Here is a 20,081-nt window from a genome sequence, read left to right as displayed (position 1 = left end):
GCCAGCACTTGTGCCCCTGCCTTATGCCTAGCCAGCACTTGTGCCCCTGCCTTATGCCTAGCCAGCACTTGTGCCCCTGCCTTATGCCTAGCCAGCACTTTTGAGCCCCTTGCATTATTGTTTTTTTGTCTTTAGCTTCATGTTGGTTATGCACACAGGGCAGGCTTTACGCTCTTCGCTCTTGTCCCGTCTGAATGCACATGCACGACTGTAATTGGGGACGAAGGCATTACCCATTTACGGAGGACAGACAAGATATGCCTGGTCGCTTGGAGCATGGGGGTTATGGAGTGGCTCCGCACTGTACAACAAAGTACAGAGTAGAGGGGTGAAAGCTAGCTCTTCACCCCTAAGGGTGCCTATCCCTTTATGCAAAGAGTGCAAAGAGTTAGCCGTATGCCTTATGTGTAGCCATCACTTGTGCCCCTGCCTTATGCCTAGCCTGCACTTGCGCCCCTGCCTTATGCCTAGCCTGCACTTGTGCCTCTGCCTTATGCCTAGCCTGCACTTGTGCCCCCTGCCTTATGCCTAGCCTGCACTTGTGCCCCTGCCTTATGCCTAGCCTGCACTTGTGCCCCTGCCTTATGCCTAGCCTGCACTTGTGCCCCTGCCTTATGCCTAGCCAGCACTTGTGCCCCTGCCTTATGCCTAACCAGCACTTGTGCGCCTGCCTTATGCCTAGCCAGCACTTGTGCCCCTGCCTTATGCCTAGCCAGCACTTGTGCCCCTGCCTTATGCCTAGCCAGCACTTGTGCCCCTGCCTTATGCCTAGCCAGCACTTGTGCCCCTGCCTTATGCCTAGCCAGCACTTGTGCCCCTGCCTTATGCCTAGCCAGCACTTGTGCCCCTGCCTTATGCCTAGCCAGCACTTGTGCCCCTGCCTTATGCCTAGCCAGCACTTGTGCCCCTGCCTTATGCCTAGCCAGCACTTGTGCCCCTGCCTTATGCCTAGCCAGCACTTGTGCCCCTGCCTTATGCCTAGCCAGCACTTGTGCCCCTGCCTTATGCCTAGCCAGCACTTGTGCCCCTGCCTTATGCCTAGCCAGCACTTGTGCCCCTGCCTTATGCCTAGCCAGCACTTGTGCCCCTGCCTTATGCCTAGCCAGCACTTGTGCCCCTGCCTTATGCCTAGCCAGCACTTGTGCCCCTGCCTTATGCCTAGCCAGCACTTGTGCCCCTGCCTTATGCCTAGCCAGCACTTGTGCCCCTGCCTTATGCCTAGCCAGCACTTGTGCCCCTGCCTTATGCCTAGCCAGCACTTGTGCCCCTGCCTTATGCCTAGCCTGCACTTGTTCCTCTGCCTTATGCTTAGTTTGCAATTGTGCCCCTGCCTAAAGCCTAGCCCGCACTTTTGCCCCTGCCTTATGCCTAGCCCGCACTTGTGCCCCTGCCTTATGCCTAGCCCGGACTTGTGCCCCTGCCTTATGCCTAGCCCGCACTTGTGCCCCTGCCTTATGCCTAGCCCGCACTTGTGCCCATGCCTTATGCCTAGCCCGCACTTGTGCCCATGCCTTATGCCTAGCCCGCACTTGTGCCCCTGCCTTATGCCTAGCCTGCACTTGTGCCCCTGCCTTATGCCTAGCCCGCACTTGTGCCCCTGCCTTATGCCTAGCCCGCACTTGTGCCCCTGCCTTATGCCTAGCCCGCACTTGTGCCCTGCCTTATGCCTAGCCCGCACTTGTGCCCCTGCCTTATGCCTAGCCTGCACTTGTGCCCCTGCCTTATGCCTAGCCTGCACTTGTGCCCCCTGCCTTATGCCTAGCCTGCACTTGTGCCCCTGCCTTATGCCTAGCCTGCACTTGTGCCCCTGCCTTATGCCTAGCCTGCACTTGTGCCCCTGCCTTATGCCTAGTCTGCACTTGTGCCCCTGCCTTATGCCTAGTCTGCACTTGTGCCCCTGCCTTATGCCTAGTCTGCACTTGTGCCCCTGCCTTATGCCTAGCCAGCACTTGTGCCCCTGCCTTATGCCTAGCCAGCACTTGTGCCCCTGCCTTATGCCTAGCCCGCACTTGTGCCCCTGCCTTATGCCTAGCCCGCACTTGTGCCCCTGCCTTATGCCTAGCCAGCACTTGTGCCCCTGCCTTATGCCTAGCCAGCACTTGTGCCCCTGCCTTATGCCTAGCCAGCACTTGTGCCCCTGCCTTATGCCTAGCCAGCACTTGTGCCCCTGCCTTATGCCTAGCCAGCACTTGTGCCCCTGCCTTATGCCTAGCCAGCACTTGTGCCCCTGCCTTATGCCTAGCCAGCACTTGTGCCCCTGCCTTATGCCTAGCCAGCACTTGTGCCCCTGCCTTATGCCTAGCCCGCACTTGTGCCCCTGCCTTATGCCTAGCCCGCACTTGTGCCCCTGCCTTATGCCTAGCCAGCACTTGTGCCCCTGCCTTATGCCTAGCCAGCACTTGTGCCCCTGCCTTATGCCTAGCCAGCACTTGTGCCCCTTCCTTATGCCTAGCCAGCACTTTTGAGCCCCTTGCATTATTGTTTTTTTGTCTTTAGCTTCATGTTGGTTATGCACACAGGGCAGGCTTTATGCTCTTCACTCTTGTCCCGTCTGAATGCACATGCACGACTGTAATTGGGGACGAAGGCATTACCCATTTACGGAGGACAGACAAGATGAGCCTGGTCGCTTGGAGCATGGGGGTTATGGAGTGGCTCCGCACTGTACAACAAAGTACAGAGTAGAGGGGTGAAAGCTAGCTCTTCACCCCTAAGGGTGCCTATCCCTTTATGCAAAGAGTGCAAAGAGTTAGCCGTATGCCTTATGCCTAGCCTGCACTTGTGCCCCTGCCTTATGCCTAGCCTGCACTTGTGCCCCTGCCTTATGCCTAGCCTGCACTTGTGCCCCTGCCTTATGCCTAGCCTGCACTTGTGCCTCTGCCTTATGCCTAGCCTGCACTTGTGCCTCTGCCTTATGCCTAGCCTGCACTTGTGCCTCTGCCTTATGCCTAGCCTGCACTTGTGCCCCTGCCTTATGCCTAGCCTGCACTTGTGCCCCTGCCTTATGCCTAGCCTGCACTTGTGCCCCTGCCTTATGCCTAGCCTGCACTTGTGCCCCTGCCTTACGCCTAGCCTGCACTTGTGCCCCTGCCTTACGCCTACCCAGCACTTGTGCCCCTGCCTTACGCCTAGCCAGCACTTGTGCCCCTGCCTTATGCCTAGCCAGCACTTGTGCCCCTGCCTTATGCCTAGCCTGCACTTGTGCCCTGCCTTATGCCTAGCCCGCACTTGTGCCCCTGCCTTATGCCTAGCCCGCACTTGTGCCCCTGCCTTATGCCTAGCCCGCACTTGTGCCCCTGCCTTATGCCTAGCCCGCACTTGTGCCCCTGCCTTATGCCTAGCCCGCACTTGTGCCCCTGCCTTATGCCTAGCCCGCACTTGTGCCCCTGCCTTATGCCTAGCCCGCACTTGTGCCCCTGCCTTATGCCTAGCCCGCACTTGTGCCCCTGCCTTATGCCTAGCCCGCACTTGTGCCCCTGCCTTATGCCTAGCCCGCACTTGTGCCCCTGCCTTATGCCTAGCCCGCACTTGTGCCCCTGCCTTATGCCTAGCCCGCACTTGTGCCCCTGCCTTATGCCTAGCCTGCACTTGTGCCCTGCCGTATGCCTAGCCCGCACTTGTGCCCCTGCCTTATGCCTAGCCCGCACTTGTGCCCCTGCCTTATGCCTAGCCCGCACTTGTGCCCCTGCCTTATGCCTAGCCCGCACTTGTGCCCCTGCCTTATGCCTAGCCAGCAGTTGTGCCCCTGCCTTATGCCTAGCCAGCACTTGTTCCCCTGCCTTATGCCTAGCCAGCACTTGTGCCCCTGCCTTATGCCTAGCCTGCACTTGTGCCCCTGCCTTATGCCTAGCCTGCACTTGTGCCCCTGTCTTATGCCTAGCCTGCACTTGTGCTCCTGCCTTATGCCTAGCCTGCACTTGTGCCCCTGTCTTATGCCTAGCCCGCACTTGTGCCCCTGCCTTATGCCTAGCCCGCACTTGTGCCCCTGCCTTACGCCTTGCCTGCACTTGTGCCCCTGCCTTATGCCTAGCCTGCACTTGTGCCCCTGTCTTATGCCTAGCCTGCACTTGTGCTCCTGCCTTATGCCTAGCCTGCACTTGTGCCCCTGTCTTATGCCTAGCCTGCACTTGTGCCTCTGCCTTATGCTTAGTTTGCACTTGTGCCCCTGCCTAAAGCCTAGCCCGCACTTGTGCCCCTGCCTTACGCCTAGCCAGCACTTGTGCCCCTGCCTTACGCCTAGCCAGCACTTGTGCCCCTGCCTCATGCCTAGCCAGCACTTGTGCCCCTGCCTTATGCCTAGCCTGCACTTGTGCCTCTGCCCTATGCTTAGTTTGCACTTGTGCCCCTGCCTAAAAACTAGCCCGCACTTGTGCCCCTGCCTTATGCCTAGCCAGCACTTGTGCCCCTGGCTTATGCCTAGCCAGCACTTGTGCCCCTGCCTTATGCCTAGCCAGCACTTGTGCCCCTGCCTTATGCCTAGCCAGCACTTGTGCCCCTGCCTTATGCCTAGCCAGCACTTGTGCCCCTGCCTCATGCCTAGCCAGCACTTGTGCCCCTGCCTCATGCCTAGCCAGCACTTGTGCCCCTGCCTTATGCCTAGCCAGCACTTGTGCCCCTGCCTTATGCCTAGCCAGCACTTGTGCCCCTGCCTCATGCCTAGCCAGCACTTGTGCCCCTGCCTTATGCCTAGCCAGCACTTGTGCCCCTGCCTTATGCCTAGCCAGCACTTGTGCCCCTGCCTTATGCCTAGCCAGCACTTGTGCCCCTGCCTTATGCCTAGCCCGCACTTGTGCCCTGCCTTATGCCTAGCCCGCACTTGTGCCCTGCCTTATGACTAGCCTGCGCTTGTGCCCCTGCCTTATGCCTAGCCAGCACTTGTGCCCCTGCCTTATGCCTAGCCCGCACTTGTGCCCCTGCCTTATGCCTAGCCCGCACTTGTGCCCCTGCCTAATGCCTAGCCTGCACTTGTGCCCCTGCCTTATGCCTATCCAGCACTTGTGCCCCTGCCTTATGCCTAGCCTGCACTTGTGCCCCTGCCTTATACCTAGCCAGCACTTGTGCCCCTGCCTTATGCCTAGCCAGCACTTGTGCCCCTGCCTTATGCCTAGCCAGCACTTGTGCCCCTGCCTTATGCCTAGCCAGCACTTGTGCCCCTGCCTTATGCCTAGCCAGCACTTGTGCCCCTGCCATATGCTTAGCCCGCACTTGTGCCCCTGCCTTATGCCTAGCCCGCACTTGTGCCCTGCCTTATGCCTAGCCCGCACTTGTGCCCCTGCCTTATGCCTAGCCAGCACTTGTGCCCCTGCCTTATGCCTAGCCAGCACTTGTGCCCCTGCCTTATGCCTAGCCAGCACTTGTGCCCCTGCCTTATGCCTAGCCAGCACTTGTGCCCCTGCCTTATGCCTAGCCAGCACTTGTGCCCCTGCCTTATGCCTAGCCAGCACTTGTGCCCCTGCCTTATGCCTAGCCAGCACTTGTGCCCCTGCCTTATGCCTAGCCAGCACTTGTGCCCCTGCCTTATGCCTAGCCAGCACTTGTGCCCCTGCCTTATGCCTAGCCAGCACTTGTGCCCCTGCCTTATGCCTAGCCTGCACTTGTGCCCCTGCCTTATGCCTAGCCTGCACCTGTGCCCCTGCCTTATGCCTAGCCTGCACTTGTGCCCCTGTCTTATGCCTAGCCTGCACTTGTGCTCCTGCCTTATGCCTAGCCTGCACTTGTGCCCCTGCCTTATGCCTAGCCTGCACTTGTGCCTCTGCCTTATGCCTAGCCTGCACTTGTGCCTCTGCCCTATGCTTAGTTTGCACTTGTGCCCCTGCCTAAAAACTATACCGCACTTGTGCCCCTGCCTTATGCCTAGCCTGCACTTGTGCCCCTGCCTTATGCCTAGCCTGCACTTGTGCCCCTGTCTTATGCCTAGCCTGCACTTGTGCTCCTGCCTTATGCCTAGCCTGCACTTGTGCCCCTGCCTTATGCCTAGCGTGCACTTGTGCCTCTGCCCTATGCTTAGTTTGCACTTGTGCCCCTGCCTAAAAACTATCCCGCACTTGTGCCCCTGCCTTATGCCTAGCCAGCACTTATGCCCCTGCCTTATGCCTAGCCAGCACTTGTGCCCCTGCCTTATGCCTAGACAGCACTTGTGCCCCTGCCTTATGCCTAGCCAGCACTTGTGCCCCTGCCTTATGCCTAGCCAGCACTTGTGCCCCTGCCTCATGCCTAGCCAGCACTTGTGCCCCTGCCTTATGCCTAGCCAGCACTTGTGCCCCTGCCTTATGCCTAGCCAGGACTTGTGCCCCTTCCTTATGCCTAGCCAGCACTTGTGCCCCTGCCTTATGCCTAGCCAGCACTTGTGCCCCTGCCTTATGCCTAGCCTGCACTTGTGCTCCTGCGTTATGCCTAGCCAGCACTTGTGCCCCTGCCTTATGCCTAGCCCGCACTTGTGCCCCTGCCTTATGCCTAGCCCGCACTTGTGCCCCTGCCTTATGCCTAGCCCGCACTTGTGCCCCTGCCTTATGCCTAGCCAGCACTTGTGCCCCTGCCTTATGCCTAGCCAGCACTTGTGCCCCTGCCTTATGCCTAGCCAGCACTTGTGCTCCTGCCTTATGCCTAGCCAGCACTTGTGCCCCTGCCTTATGCCTAGCCAGCACTTGTGCCCCTGCCTTATGCCTAGCCAGCACTTGTGCCCCTGCCTTATGCCTAGCCTGCACTTGTGCTCCTGCCTTATGTCTAGCCTGCACTTGTGCCCCTGCCTTATGCTTAGTTTGCACTTGTGCCCCTGCCTTACGCCTAGCCAGCACTTGTGCCCCTGCCTTACGCCTAGCCAGCACTTGTGCCCCTGCCTTATGCCTAGCCAGCACTTGTGCCCCTGCCTTATGCCTAGCCAGCACTTGTGCCCCTGCCTTATGCCTAGCCAGCACTTGTGCCCCTGCCTTATGCCTAGCCAGCACTTGTGCCCCTGCCTTATGCCTAGCCAGCACTAGTGCCCCTGCCTTATGCCTAGCCAGCACTTGTGCCCCTGCCTTATGCCTAGCCAGCCCTTGTGCCCCTGCCTTATGCCTAGCCAGCACTTGTGCCCCTGCCTTATGCCTAGCCAGCACTTGTGCCCCTGCCTTATGCCTAGCCAGCACTTGTGCCCCTGCCTTCTGCCTAGCCCGCACTTGTGCCCCTGCCTTCTGCCTAGCCCGCACTTGTGCCCCTGCCTTCTGCCTAGCCCACACTTGTGCCCCTGCCTTCTGCCTAGCCCACACTTGTGCCCCTGCCTTATGCCTAGCCCGCACTTGTGCCCCTGCCTTATGCCTAGCCCGCACTTGTGCCCCTGCCTTATGCCTAGCCCGCACTTGTGCCCCTGCCTTATGCCTAGCCCGCACTTGTGCCCCTGCCTTATGCCTAGACCGCACTTGTGCCCCTGCCTTATGCCTAGCCCGCACTTGTGCCCCTGCCTTATGCCTAGCCCGCACTTGTGCCCCTGCCTTATGCCTAGCCCGCACTTGTGCCCTTGCCTTATGGCTAGCCCGCACTTGTGCCCTGCCTTATGCCTAGCCCGCACTTGTGCCCCTGCCTTATGCCTAGCCAGGACTTGTGCCCCTGTCTTATGCCTATCCTGCACTTGTGCTCCTGCCTTATGCCTAGCCTGCACTTGTGCCCCTGCCTTATGCCTAGCCTGCACTTGTGCTCCTGCGTTATGCCTAGCCAGCACTTGTGCCCCTGCCTTATGCCTAGCCCGCACTTGTGCCCCTGCCTTATGCCTAGCCCGCACTTGTGCCCCTGCCTTATGCCTAGCCCGCACTTGTGCCCCTGCCTTATGCCTAGCCAGCACTTGTGCCCCTGCCTTATGCCTAGCCAGCACTTGTGCCCCTGCCTTATGCCTAGCCCGCACTTGTGCCCCTGCCTTATGCCTAGCCAGCACTTGTGCCCCTGCCTTATGCCTAGCCCGCACTTGTGCCCCTGCCTTCTGCCTAGCCCGCACTTGTGCCCCTGCCTTCTGCCTAGCCCGCACTTGTGCCCCTGCCTTCTGCCTAGCCCGCACTTGTGCCCCTGCCTTCTGCCTAGCCCGCACTTGTGCCCCTGCCTTATGCCTAGCCCGCACTTGTGCCCCTGCCTTATGCCTAGCCCGCACTTGTGCCCCTGCCTTATGCCTAGCCCGCACTTGTTCCCCTGCCTTATGCCTAGACCGCACTTGTGCCCCTGCCTTATGCCTAGCCCGCACTTGTGCCCCTGCCTTATGCCTAGCCCGCACTTGTGCCCCTGCCTTATGCCTAGTCCGCACTTGTGCCCTTGCCTTATGGCTAGCCCGCACTTGTGCCCTGCCTTATGCCTAGCCCGCACTTGTGCCCCTGCCTTATGCATAGCCCGCACTTGTGCCCCTGCCTTATGCCTAGCCCGCACTTGTGCCCCTGCCTTATGCCTAGCCAGCACTTGTGCCCCTGCCTTATGCCTAGCCAGCACTTGTGCCTCTGCCTTATGCCTAGCCAGCACTTGTGCCCCTGCCTTATGCCTAGCCTGCACTTGTGCCCCTGCCTTATGCCTAGCCTGCACTTGTGCCCCTGCCTTATGCCTAGCCTGCACTTGTGCCCCTGTCTTATGCCTATCCTGCACTTGTGCTCCTGCCTTATGCCTAGCCTGCACTTGTGCCCCTGCCTTATGCCTAGCCTGCACTTGAGCCCCTGCCTTATGCCTAGCCTGCACTTGTGCCCCTGTCTTATGCCTAGCCAGCACTTGTGCCCCTGCCTTATGCCTAGCCAGCACTTTTGAGCAACTTGCATTATTGTTTTTTTGTCTTTAGCTTCATGTTGGTTATGCACACAGGGCAGGCTTTGCGCTCTTCGCTCTTGTCCCGTCTGAATGCACATGCACGACTGTAATTGGGGACGAAGGCATTACCCATTTACGGAGGACAGACAAGATGTGCCTGGTCGCTTGGAGCATGGGGGTTATGGACTGGCTCCGCACTGAACAACAAAGTACAGAGTAGAGGGGTGAAAGCTAGCTCTTCACCCCTAAGGGTGCCTATCCCTTTATGCAAAGAGTGCAAAGAGTTAGCTGTATGCCTTATGTGTAGCCATCACTTGTGCCCCTGCCTCAAGCCTAGCCTGCATAGGTGCCCCTGCCTTATGCCTAGCTTGCACTTGTGCCTCTGCCTTATGCTTAGTTTGTACTTGTGCCCCTGCCTTATGCCTAGCCAGCACTTGTGCCCCTGCCTTATGCCTAGCCAGCACTTGTGCCCCTGCCTTATGCCTAGCCACCACTTGTGCCCCTGCCTTATGCCTAGCCTGCACTTGTGCCCCTGCCTTATGCCTAGCCTGCATTTGTGCCCCTGCCTTATGCCTAGCCAGCACTTTTGCCCCTGCCTTATGCCTAGCCAGCACTTTTGCCCCTGCCTGATGCCTAGGCAGCACTTGTACCCCTGCCTTATGCCTAGCCAGCACTTGTGCCCCTGCCTTATGCCTAGCCTGCACTTGTGCCCCTGCCTTATGCCTAGCCAGCACTTGTGCCCCTGCCTTATGCCTAGCCAGCACTTGTGCCCCTGCCTTATGCCTAGCCAGCACTTGTGCCCCTGCCTTATGCCTAGCCAGCACTTGTGCCCCTGCCTTATGCCTAGCCAGCACTTGTGCCCCTGCCTTATGCCTAGCCAGCACTTGTGCCCCTGCCTTATGCCTAGCCAGCACTTGTGCCACTGCCTTATGCCTAGCCAGCACTTGTGCCCCTGCCTTATGCCTAGCCAGCACTTGTGCCCCTGCCTTATGCCTAGCCAGCACTTGTGCCCCTGCCTTATGCCTAGCCAGCACTTGTGCCCCTGCCTTATGCCTAGCCAGCACTTGTGCCCCTGCCTTATGCCTAGCCCACACTTGTGCCCTGCCTTATGCCTAGCCTGCACTTGTGCCCCTGCCTTATGCCTAGCCTGCACTTGTGCCCCTGCCTTATGCCTAGCCTGCACTTGTGCCCCTGCCTTATGCCTAGCCTGCACTTGTGCCCCTGCCTTATGCCTAGCCAGCACTTGTGCCCCTGCCTTATGCCTAGCCTGCACTTGTGCCCCTGCCTTATGCCTAGCCTGCACTTGTGCCCCTGCCTTATGCCTAGCCCGCACTTGTGCCCCTGCCTTATGCCTAGCCCGCACTTGTGCCCCTGCCTTATGCCTAGCCAGCACTTTTGAGCCCCTTGCATTATTTTTTTTTGTCTTTAGCTTCATGTTGGTTATGCACACAGGGCAGGCTTTACGCTCTTCGCTCTTGTCCCGTCTGAATGCACATGCACGACTGTAATTGGGGACGAAGGCATTACCCATTTACGGAGGACAGACAAGATGTGCCTGGTCGCTTGGAGCATGGGGGTTATGGAGTGGCTCCGCACTGTACAACAAAGTACAGAGTAGAGGGGTGAAAGCTAGCTCTTCACCCCTAAGGGTGCCTATCCCTTTATGCAAAGAGTGCAAAGAGTTAGCCGTATGCCTTATGCCTAGCCTGCACTTGTGCCCCTGCCTTATGCCTAGCCTGCACTTGTGCCCCTGCCTTATGCCTAGCCTGCACTTGTGCCCCTGCCTTATGCCTAGCCTGCACTTGTGCCCCTGCCTTATGCCTAGCCTGCACTTGTGCCCCTGCCTTATGCCTAGCCTGCACTTGTGCCCCTGCCTTATGCCTAGCCTGCACTTGTGCCCCTGCCTTATGCCTAGCCTGCACTTGTGCCCCTGCCTTATGCCTAGTCAGCACTTGTGCCCCTGCCTTATGCCTAACCAGCACTTGTGCCCCTGCCTTATGCCTAGCCAGCACTTGTGCCCCTGCCTTATGCCTAGCCAGCACTTGTGCCCCTGCCTTATGCCTAGCCAGCACTTGTGCCCCAGCCTTATGCCTAGGCAGCACTTGTGCTCCTGCCTTATGCCTAGCCAGCACTTGTGCCCCTGCCTTATGCCTAGCCAGCACTTGTGCCCCTGCCTTATGCCTAGCCAGCACTTGTGCCCCTGCCTTATGCCTAGCCAACACTTGTGCCCCTGCCTTATGCCTAGCCAGCACTTGTGCCCCTGCCTTATGCCTAGCCTGCACTTGTTCCTCTGCCTTATGCTTAGTTTGCACTTGTGCCCCTGCCTAAAGCCTAGCCCGCACTTTTGCCCCTGCCTTATGCCTAGCCCGCACTTGTGCCCCTGCCTTATGCCTAGCCAGCACTTGTGCCCCTGCCTTATGCCTAGCCAGCACTTGTGCCCCTGCCTTATGCCTAGCCAGCACTTGTGCCCCTGCCTTATGCCTAGCCAGCACTTGTGCCCCTGCCTTATGCCTAGCCAGCACTTGTGCCCCTGCCTTATGCCTAGCCAGCACTTGTGCCCCTGATTTATGCCTAGCCTGCACTTGTTCCTCTGCCTTATGCTTAGTTTGCACTTGTGCCCCTGCCTAAAGCCTAGCCCGCACTTTTGCCCCTGCCTTATGCCTAGCCCGCACTTGTGCCCCTGCCTTATGCCTAGCCAGCACTTGTGCCCCTGCCTTATGCCTAGCCTGCACTTGTTCCTCTGCCTTATGCTTAGTTTGCACTTGTGCCCCTGCCTAAAGCCTAGCCCGCACTTTTGCCCCTACCTTATGCCTAGCCCGCACTTGTGCCCCTGCCTTATGCCTAGCCCGCACTTGTGCCCCTGCCTTATGCCTAGCCAGCACTCATGCCCCTGCCTTATGCCTAGCCAGCACTTGTGCCCCTGCCTTATGCCTAGCCAGCACTTGTGCCCCTGCCTTATGCCTAGCCAGCACTTGTGCCCCTGCCTTATGCCTAGCCAGCACTTGTGCCCCTGCCTTATGCCTAGCCTGCACTTGTTCCTCTGCCTTATGCTTAGTTTGCACTTGTGCCCCTGCCTAAAGCCTAGCCCGCACTTTTGCCCCTGCCTTATGCCTAGCCCGCACTTGTGCCCCTGCCTTATGCCTAGCCAGCACTCATGCCCCTGCCTTATGCCTAGCCAGCACTCGTGCCCTTGCCTTATGCCTAGCCAGCACTCGTGCCCCTGCCTTATGCCTAGCCAGCACTCGTGCCCCTGCCTTATGCCTAGCCAGCACACGTGCCCCTGCCTTATGCCTAGTTTGCACTTGTGCCCCTGCCTGAAGCCTAGCCCGCACTTTTGCCCCTGCCTTATGCCTAGCCTGCACTCGTGCCCCTGCCTTATGCCTAGCCAGCACTCGTGCCCCTGCCTTATGCCTAGCCAGCACTCGTGCCCCTGCCTTATGCCTAGCCAGCACTCGTGCCCCTGCCTTATGCCTAGCCAGCACTCGTGCCCCTGCCTTATGCCTAGCCAGCACTCGTGCCCCTGCCTTATGCCTAGCCAGCACTCGTGCCCCTGCCTTATGCCTAGCCAGCACTCGTGCCCCTGCCTTATGCCTAGCCAGCACTCGTGCCCCTGCCTTATGCCTAGCCAGCACTCGTGCCCCTGCCTTATGCCTAGCCAGCACTCGTGCCCCTGCCTTATGCCTAGCCAGCACTCGTGCCCCTGCCTTATGCCTAGCCTGCACTCGTGCCCCTGCCTTATGCCTAGCCTGCACTCGTGCCCCTGCCTTATGCCTAGCCTGCACTCGTGCCCCTGCCTTATGCCTAGCCTGCACTCGTGCCCCTGCCTTATGCCTAGCCTGCACGTGTGCCCCTGCCTTATGCCTAGCCTGCACGTGTGCCCCTGCCTTATTCCTAGCCTGCACGTGTGCCCCTGCCTTATGCCTAGCCTGCACTTGTGCCCCTGCCTTATGCCTAGCCTGCACTTGTGCCCATGCCTTATGCCTAGCCTGCACTTTTGCCCCTGCCTTATGCCTAGCCCACACTTGTGCCCCTACCTTATGCCTAGCCCGCACTTGTGCCCCTGCCTTATGCCTAGCCAGCACTTGTGCCCCTGCCTTATGCCTAGCCAGCACTTGTGCCCCTGCCTTATGCCTAGCCTGCACTTGTGCCCCTGCCTTATGCCTAGCCAGCACTTGTGCCCCTGCCTTATGCCTAGCCTGCATTGTGCCCCTGTCTTATGCCTAGCCTGCACATGTGCTCCTGCCTTATGCCTAGCCTGCACTTGTGCCCCTGCCTTATGCCTAGCCTGCACTTGTGCCTCTGCCTTATGCTTAGTTTGCACTTGTGCCCCTGCCTTATGCCTAGCCAGCACTTGTGCCCCTGCCTTATGCCTAGCCAGCACTTGTGCCCCTGCCTTAAGCCTAGCCAGCACTTGTGCCCCTGCCTTACGCCTAGCCAGCACTTGTGCCCCTGCCTTATGCCTAGCCCGCACTTGTGCCCCTGCCTTATGCCTAGCCCGCACTTGTGCCCCTGCCTTATGCCTAGCCCGCACTTGTGCCCCTGCCTTATGCCTAGCCCGCACTTGTGCCCCTGCCTTATGCCTAGCCCGCACTTGTGCCCCTGCCTTATGCCTAGCCCGCACTTGTGCCCCTGCCTTATGCCTAGCCCGCACTTGTGCCCCTGCCTTATGCCTAGCCAGCAGTTGTGCCCCTGCCTTATGCCTAGCCAGCACTTGTTCCCCTGCCTTATGCCTAGCCAGCACTTGTTCCCCTGCCTTATGCCTAGCCTGCACTTGTGCCCCTGCCTTATGCCTAGCCAGCACTTGTGCCCCTGCCTTATGCCTAGCCAGCACTTGTGCCCCTGCCTTATGCCTAGCCTGCACTTGTTCCTCTGCCTTATGCTTAGTTTGCACTTGTGCCCCTGCCTAAAGCCTAGCCCGCACTTTTGCCCCTGCCTTATGCCTAGCCCGCACTTGTGCCTTCCTTATGCCTAGCCTGCACATGTGCCCCTGCCTTATGCCTAGCCTGCACTTGTGCCCCTGCCTTATGCCTAGCCCGCACTTGTGCCCCTGCCTTATGCCTAGCCCGCACTTGTGCCCCTGCCTTATGCCTAGCCCGCACTTGTGCCCCTGCCTTATGCCTAGCCCGCACTTGTGCCCCTGCCTTATGCCTAGCCAGCACTTGTGCCCCTGCCTTATGCCTTGCCTGCACTTGTGCCCCTGCCTTATGCCTAGCCTGCACATGTGCCCCTGTCTTATGCCTAGCCTGCACTTGTGCTCCTGCCTTATGCCTAACCTGCACTTGTGCCCCTGTCTTATGCCTAGCCTGCACTTGTGCCTCTGCCTTATGCTTAGTTTGCACTTGTGCCCCTGCCTAAAGACTAGCCAGCACTTGTGCCCCTGCCTTACGCCTAGCCAGCACTTGTGCCCCTGCCTTACGCCTAGCCAGCACTTGTGCCCCTGCCTTACGCCTAGCCAGCACTTGTGCCCCTGCCTCATGCCTAGCCAGCACTTGTGCCCCTGCCTTATGCCTAGCCTGCACTTGTGCCTCTGCCCTATGCTTAGTTTGCACTTGTGCCCCTGCCTTATGCCTAGCCAGCACTTGTGCCCCTGCCTTATGCCTAGCCAGCACTTGTGCCCCTGCCTTATGCCTAGCCAGCACTTGTGCCCCTGCCTTATGCCTAGCCAGCACTTGTGCCCCTGCCTTATGCCTATCCAGCACTTGTGCCCCTGCCTTATGCCTAGCCAGCACTTGTGCCCCTGCCTTATGCCTAGCCAGCACTTGTGCCCCTGCCTTATGCCTAGCCAGCACTTGTGCCCCTGCCTCATGCCTAGCCAGCACTTGTGCCCCTGCCTTATGCCTAGCCAGCACTCGTGCCCCTGCCTTATGCCTAGCCAGCACTCGTGCCCCTGCTTTATGCCTAGCCAGCACTCGTGCCCCTGCCTTATGCCTAGCCAGCACTCGTGCCCCTGCCATATGCCTAGCCTGCACGTGTGCCCCTGCCATATGCCTAGCCTGCACGTGTGCCCCTGCCTTATGCCTAGCCTGCACGTGTGCCCCTGCCTTATGCCTAGCCTGCACTTGTGCCCCTGCCTTATGCCTAGCCCGCACTTGTGCCCCTGCCTTATGCCTAGCCCGCACTTGTGCCCCTGCCTTATGCCTAGCCAGCACTTGTGCCCCTGCCTTATGCCTAGCCAGCACTTGTGCACCTGCCTTACGCCTAGCCAGCACTTGTGCCCCTGCCTTACGCCTAGCCTGCACTTGTGCCCCTGCCTTATGCCTAGCCTGCACTTGTGCTTCTGCCATATGCCTAGCCTGCCCTTGTGCCTCTGCCTTATGCTTAGTTTGCACTTGTGCCCCTGCCTAAAGCCTAGCCCGCACTTGTGCCCCTGCCTTACGCCTAGCCAGCACTTGTGCCCCTGCCTTACGCCTAGCCAGCACTTGTGCCCCTGCCTTAAGCCTAGCCAGCACTTGTGCCCCTGCCTTACGCCTAGCCAGCACTTGTGCCCCTGCCTTACGCCTAGCCAGCACTTGTGCCCCTGCCTTATGCCTAGCCTGCACTTGTGCCCCTGCCTTATGCCTAGCCTGCACTTGTGCCCCTGCCTTATGCCTAGCCTGCACTTGTGCCCCTGCCTTATGCCTAGCCTGCACTTGTGCCCCTGCCTTATGCCTAGCCTGCACTTGTGCCCCTGCCTTATGCCTAGCCCGCACTTGTGCCCCTGCCTTATGCCTAGCCCGCACTTGTGCCCCTGCCTTATGCCTAGCCCGCACTTGTGCCGCTGCCTTATGCCTAGCCAGCACTTGTGTCCCTGCCTTATGCCTAGCCAGCACTTGTGCCCCTGCCTTATGCCTAGCCAGCACTTGTGCCCCTGCCTTATGCCTAGCCAGCACTTTTGAGCCCCTTGCATTATTGTTTTTTTGTCTTTAGCTTCATGTTGGTTATGCACACAGGGCAGGCTTTACGCTCTTCGCTCTTGTCCCGTCTGAATGCACATGCACGACTGTAATTGGGGACGAAGGCATTACCCATTTACGGAGGACAGACAAGATGTGCCTGGTCGCTGGGAGCATGGGGGTTATGGACTGGCTTTGCACTGAACAACAAAGTACAGAGTAGAGGGGTGAAAGCTAGCTCTTCACCCCTAAGGGTGCCTATCCCTTTATGCAAAGAGTGCAAAGAGTTAGCTGTATGCCTTATGTGTAGCCATCACTTGTGCCCCTGCCTTAAGCCTAGCCTGCATAGGTGCCCCTGCCTTATGCCTAGCTTGCACTTGTGCCTCTGCCTTATGCTTAATTTGTACTTGTGCCCCTGCCTAAAGCCTAGCCCGCACTTGTGCCCCTGCCTTATGCCTAGCCAGCACTTGTGCCCCTGCCTTATGCCTAGCCAGCACTTAAGCCCCTGCCTAAAGCCTAGCCCGCACTTGTGCCCCTGCCTTATGCCTAGCCAGCACTTGTGCCCCTGCCTTATGCCTAGCCAGCACTTGTGCCCCTGCCTTATGCCTAGCCACCACTTGTGCCCCTGCCTTATGCCTATCCTGCACTTGTGCCACTGCCTTATGCCTAGCCTGCATTTGTGCCCCTGCCTTATGCCTAGCCAGCACTTTTGCCCCTGCCTTATGCCTAGCCAGCACTTTTGCCCCTGCCTGATGCCTAGGCAGCACTTGTACCCCTGCCTTATGCCTAGCCAGCACTTGTGCCCCTGCCTTATGCCTAGCCTGCACTTGTGCCCCTGCCTTATGCCTAGCCAGCACTTGTGCCCCTGCCTTATGCCTAGCCAGCACTTGTGCCCCTGCCTTATGCCTAGCCAGCACTTGTGCCCCTGCCTTATGCCTAGCCAGCACTTGTGCCCCTGCCTTATGCCTAGCCAGCCCTTGTGCCCCTGCCTTATGCCTAGCCAGCACTTGTGCCCCTGCCTTATGCCTAGCCAGCACTTGTGCCCCTGCCTTATGCCTAGCCTGCACTTGTGCCCCTGCCTTATGCCTAGCCAGCACTTGTGCCCCTGCCTTATGCCTAGCCTGCACTTGTGCCTCTGCCTTATGCTTAGTTTGCACTTGTGCCCCTGCCTTATGCCTAGCCTGCACTTGTGCCCCTGCCTTATGCCTAGCCTGCACTTGTGCTCCTGTCTTATGCCTAGCCAGCACTTGTGCCCCTGCCTTATGCCTAGCCCGCACTTGTGCCCCTGCCTTATGCCTAGCCCGCACTTGTGCCCCTGCCTTATGCCTAGCCCGCACTTGTGCCCCTGCCTTATGCCTAGCCCGCACTTGTGCCCCTGCCTTATGCCTAGCCCGCACTTGTGCCCCTGCCTTATGCCTAGCCCGCACTTGTGCCCCTGCCTTAAGCCTAGCCAGCACTTGTGCCCCTGCCTTATGCCTAGCCAGCACTTGTGCCCCTGCCTTATGCCTAGCCAGCACTTGTGCCCCTGCCTTATGCCTAGCCAGCACTTGTGCCCCTGCCTTATGCCTAGCCAGCACTTGTGCCCCTGCCTTATGCCTAGCCTGCACTTGTGCCCCTGTCTGATGCCTAGCCTGCACTTGTGCTCCTGCCTTATGCCTAGCCTGCACTTGTGCCCCTGCCTTATGCCTAGCCTGCACTTGTGCCGCTGCCTTATGCCTAGCCTGCACTTGTGCCTCTGCCTTATGCCTAGCCTGCACTTGTGCCTCTGCCTTATGCTTAGTTTGCACTTGTGCCCCTGCCTAAAGACTAGCCCGCACTTGTGCCCCTGCCTTACGCCTAGCCAGCACTTGTGCCCCTGCCTTATGCCTAGCCAGCACTTGTGCCCCTGCCTTATGCCTAGCCAGCATTTGTGCCCCTGCCTTATGCCTAGCCAGCACTCGTGCCCCTGCCTTATGCCTAGCCTGCACTCGTGCCCATGCCTTATGCCTAGCCTGCACTCGTTCCCCTGCCTTATGCCTAGCCTGCACTCGTGCCCCTGCCTTATGCCTAGCCAGCACTCGTGCCCCTGCCTTATGCCTAGCCAGCACTTGTGCCCTTGCCTTATGCCTAGCCAGCACTCGTGCCCCTGCCTTATGCCTAGCCAGCACTCGTGCCCCTGCCTTATGCCTAGCCAGCACTTGTGCCCCTGCCTTATGCATAGCCAGCACTCGTGCCCCTGCCTTATGCCTAGCCAGCACTCGTGCCCCTGCCTTATGCCTAGCCAGCACTTGTGCCCTGCCTTATGCCTAGCCTGCACTTGTGCCCCTGCCTTATGCCTAGCCTGCACTTGTGCCCCTGCCTTATGCCTAGCCTGCACTTGTGCCCCTGCCTTATGCCTAGCCTGCACTTGTGCCCCTGCCTTATGCCTAGCCTGCACTTGTGCCCCTGCCTTATGCCTAGCCTGCACTTGTGCCCCTGCCTTATGCCTAGCCCGCACTTGTGCCCCTTCCTTATGCCTAGCCCGCACTTGTGCCCCTGCCTTATGCCTAGCCCGCACTTGTGCCCCTGCCTTATGCCTAGCCCGCAGTTGTGCCCCTGCCTTATGCCTAGCCCGCAGTTGTGCCCCTGCCTTATGCCTAGCCCGCAGTTGTGCCCCTGCCTTATGCCTAGCCCGCACTTGTGCCCCTGCCTTATGCCTAGCCAGCACTTGTGCCCCTGCCTTATGCCTAGCCAGCACTTGTGCCCCTGCCTTATGCCTTGCCAGCACTTGTGCCCCTGCCTTATGCCTAGCCAGCACTTGTGCCCCTGCCTTATGCCTAGCCAGGACTTGTGCCCCTTCCTTATGCCTAGCCAGCACTTGTGCCCCTTCCTTATGCCTAGCCAGCACTTGTGCCCCTGCCTTATGCCTAGCCAGCACTTGTGCCCCTGCCTTATGCCTAGCCTGCACTTGTGCTCCTGCGTTATGCCTAGCCAGCACTTGTGCCCCTGCCTTATGCCTAGCCCGCACTTGTGCCCCTGCCTTATGCCTAGCCCGCACTTGTGCCCCTGCCTTATGCCTAGCCCGCACTTGTGCCCCTGCCTTATGCCTAGCCAGCACTTGTGCCCCTGCCTTATGCCTAGCCAGCACTTGTGCCCCTGCCTTATGCCTAGCCAGCACTTGTGCTCCTGCCTTATGCCTAGCCAGCACTTGTGCCCCTGCCTTATGCCTAGCCAGCACTTGTGCCCCTGCCTTATGCCTAGCCAGCACTTGTGCCCCTGCCTTATGCCTAGCCTGCACTTGTGCTCCTGCCTTATGTCTAGCCTGCACTTGTGCCCCTGCCTTATGCTTAGTTTGCACTTGTGCCCCTGCCTTACGCCTAGCCAGCACTTGTGCCCCTGCCTTACGCCTAGCCAGCACTTGTGCCCCTGCCTTATGCCTAGCCAGCACTTGTGCCCCTGCCTTATGCCTAGCCAGCACTTGTGCCCCTGCCTTATGCCTAGCCAGCACTTGTGCCCCTGCCTTATGCCTAGCCAGCACTTGTGCCCCTGCCTTATGCCTAGCCAGCACTTGTGCCCCTGCCTTATGCCTAGCCAGCACTTCTGCCCCTGCCTTATGCCTAGCCAGCACTTGTGCCCCTGCCTTATGCCTAGCCAGCACTTGTGCCCCTGCCTTATGCCTAGCCAGCACTTGTGCCCCTGCCTTATGCCTAGCCCGCACTTGTGCCCCTGCCTTCTGCCTAGCCCGCACTTGTGCCCCTGCCTTCTGCCTAGCCCGCACTTGTGCCCCTGCCTTCTGCCTAGCCCGCACTTGTGCCCCTGCCTTCTGCCTAGCCCGCACTTGTGCCCCTGCCTTCTGCCTAGCCCGCACTTGTGCCCCTGCCTTATGCCTAGCCCGCACTTGTGCCCCTGCCTTATGCCTAGCCCGCACTTGTGCCCCTGCCTTATGCCTAGCCCGCACTTGTGCCCCTGCCTTATGCCTAGCCCGCACTTGTGCCCCTGCCTTATGCCTAGACCGCACTTGTGCCCCTGCCTTATGCCTAGCCCGCACTTGTGCCCCTGCCTTATGCCTAGCCCGCACTTGTGCCCCTGCCTTATGCCTAGCCCGCACTTGTGCCCTTGCCTTATGGCTAGCCCGCACTTGTGCCCTGCCTTATGCCTAGCCCGCACTTGTGCCCCTGCCTTATGCCTAGCCCGCACTTGTGCCCCTGCCTTATGCCTAGCCCGCACTTGTGCCCCTGCCTTATGCCTAGCCCGCACTTGTGCCCCTGCCTTATGCCTAGCCAGCACTTGTGCCCCTGCCTTATGCCTAGCCAGCACTTGTGCCTCTGCCTTATGCCTAGCCAGCACTTGTGCCCCTGCCTTATGCCTAGCCTGCACTTGTGCCCCTGCCTTATGCCTAGCCTGCACTTGTGCCCCTGCCTTATGCCTAGCCTGCACTTGTGCCCCTGTCTTATGCCTATCCTGCACTTGTGCTCCTGCCTTATGCCTAGCCTGCACTTGTGC

The sequence above is a fragment of the Ranitomeya imitator genome, chromosome 2, assembly GCF_032444005.1.
Source record: "Ranitomeya imitator isolate aRanImi1 chromosome 2, aRanImi1.pri, whole genome shotgun sequence".
Classification (NCBI taxonomy): Eukaryota; Metazoa; Chordata; class Amphibia; order Anura; family Dendrobatidae; genus Ranitomeya; species Ranitomeya imitator.
This window is presented reverse-complemented; position numbering follows the sequence as displayed.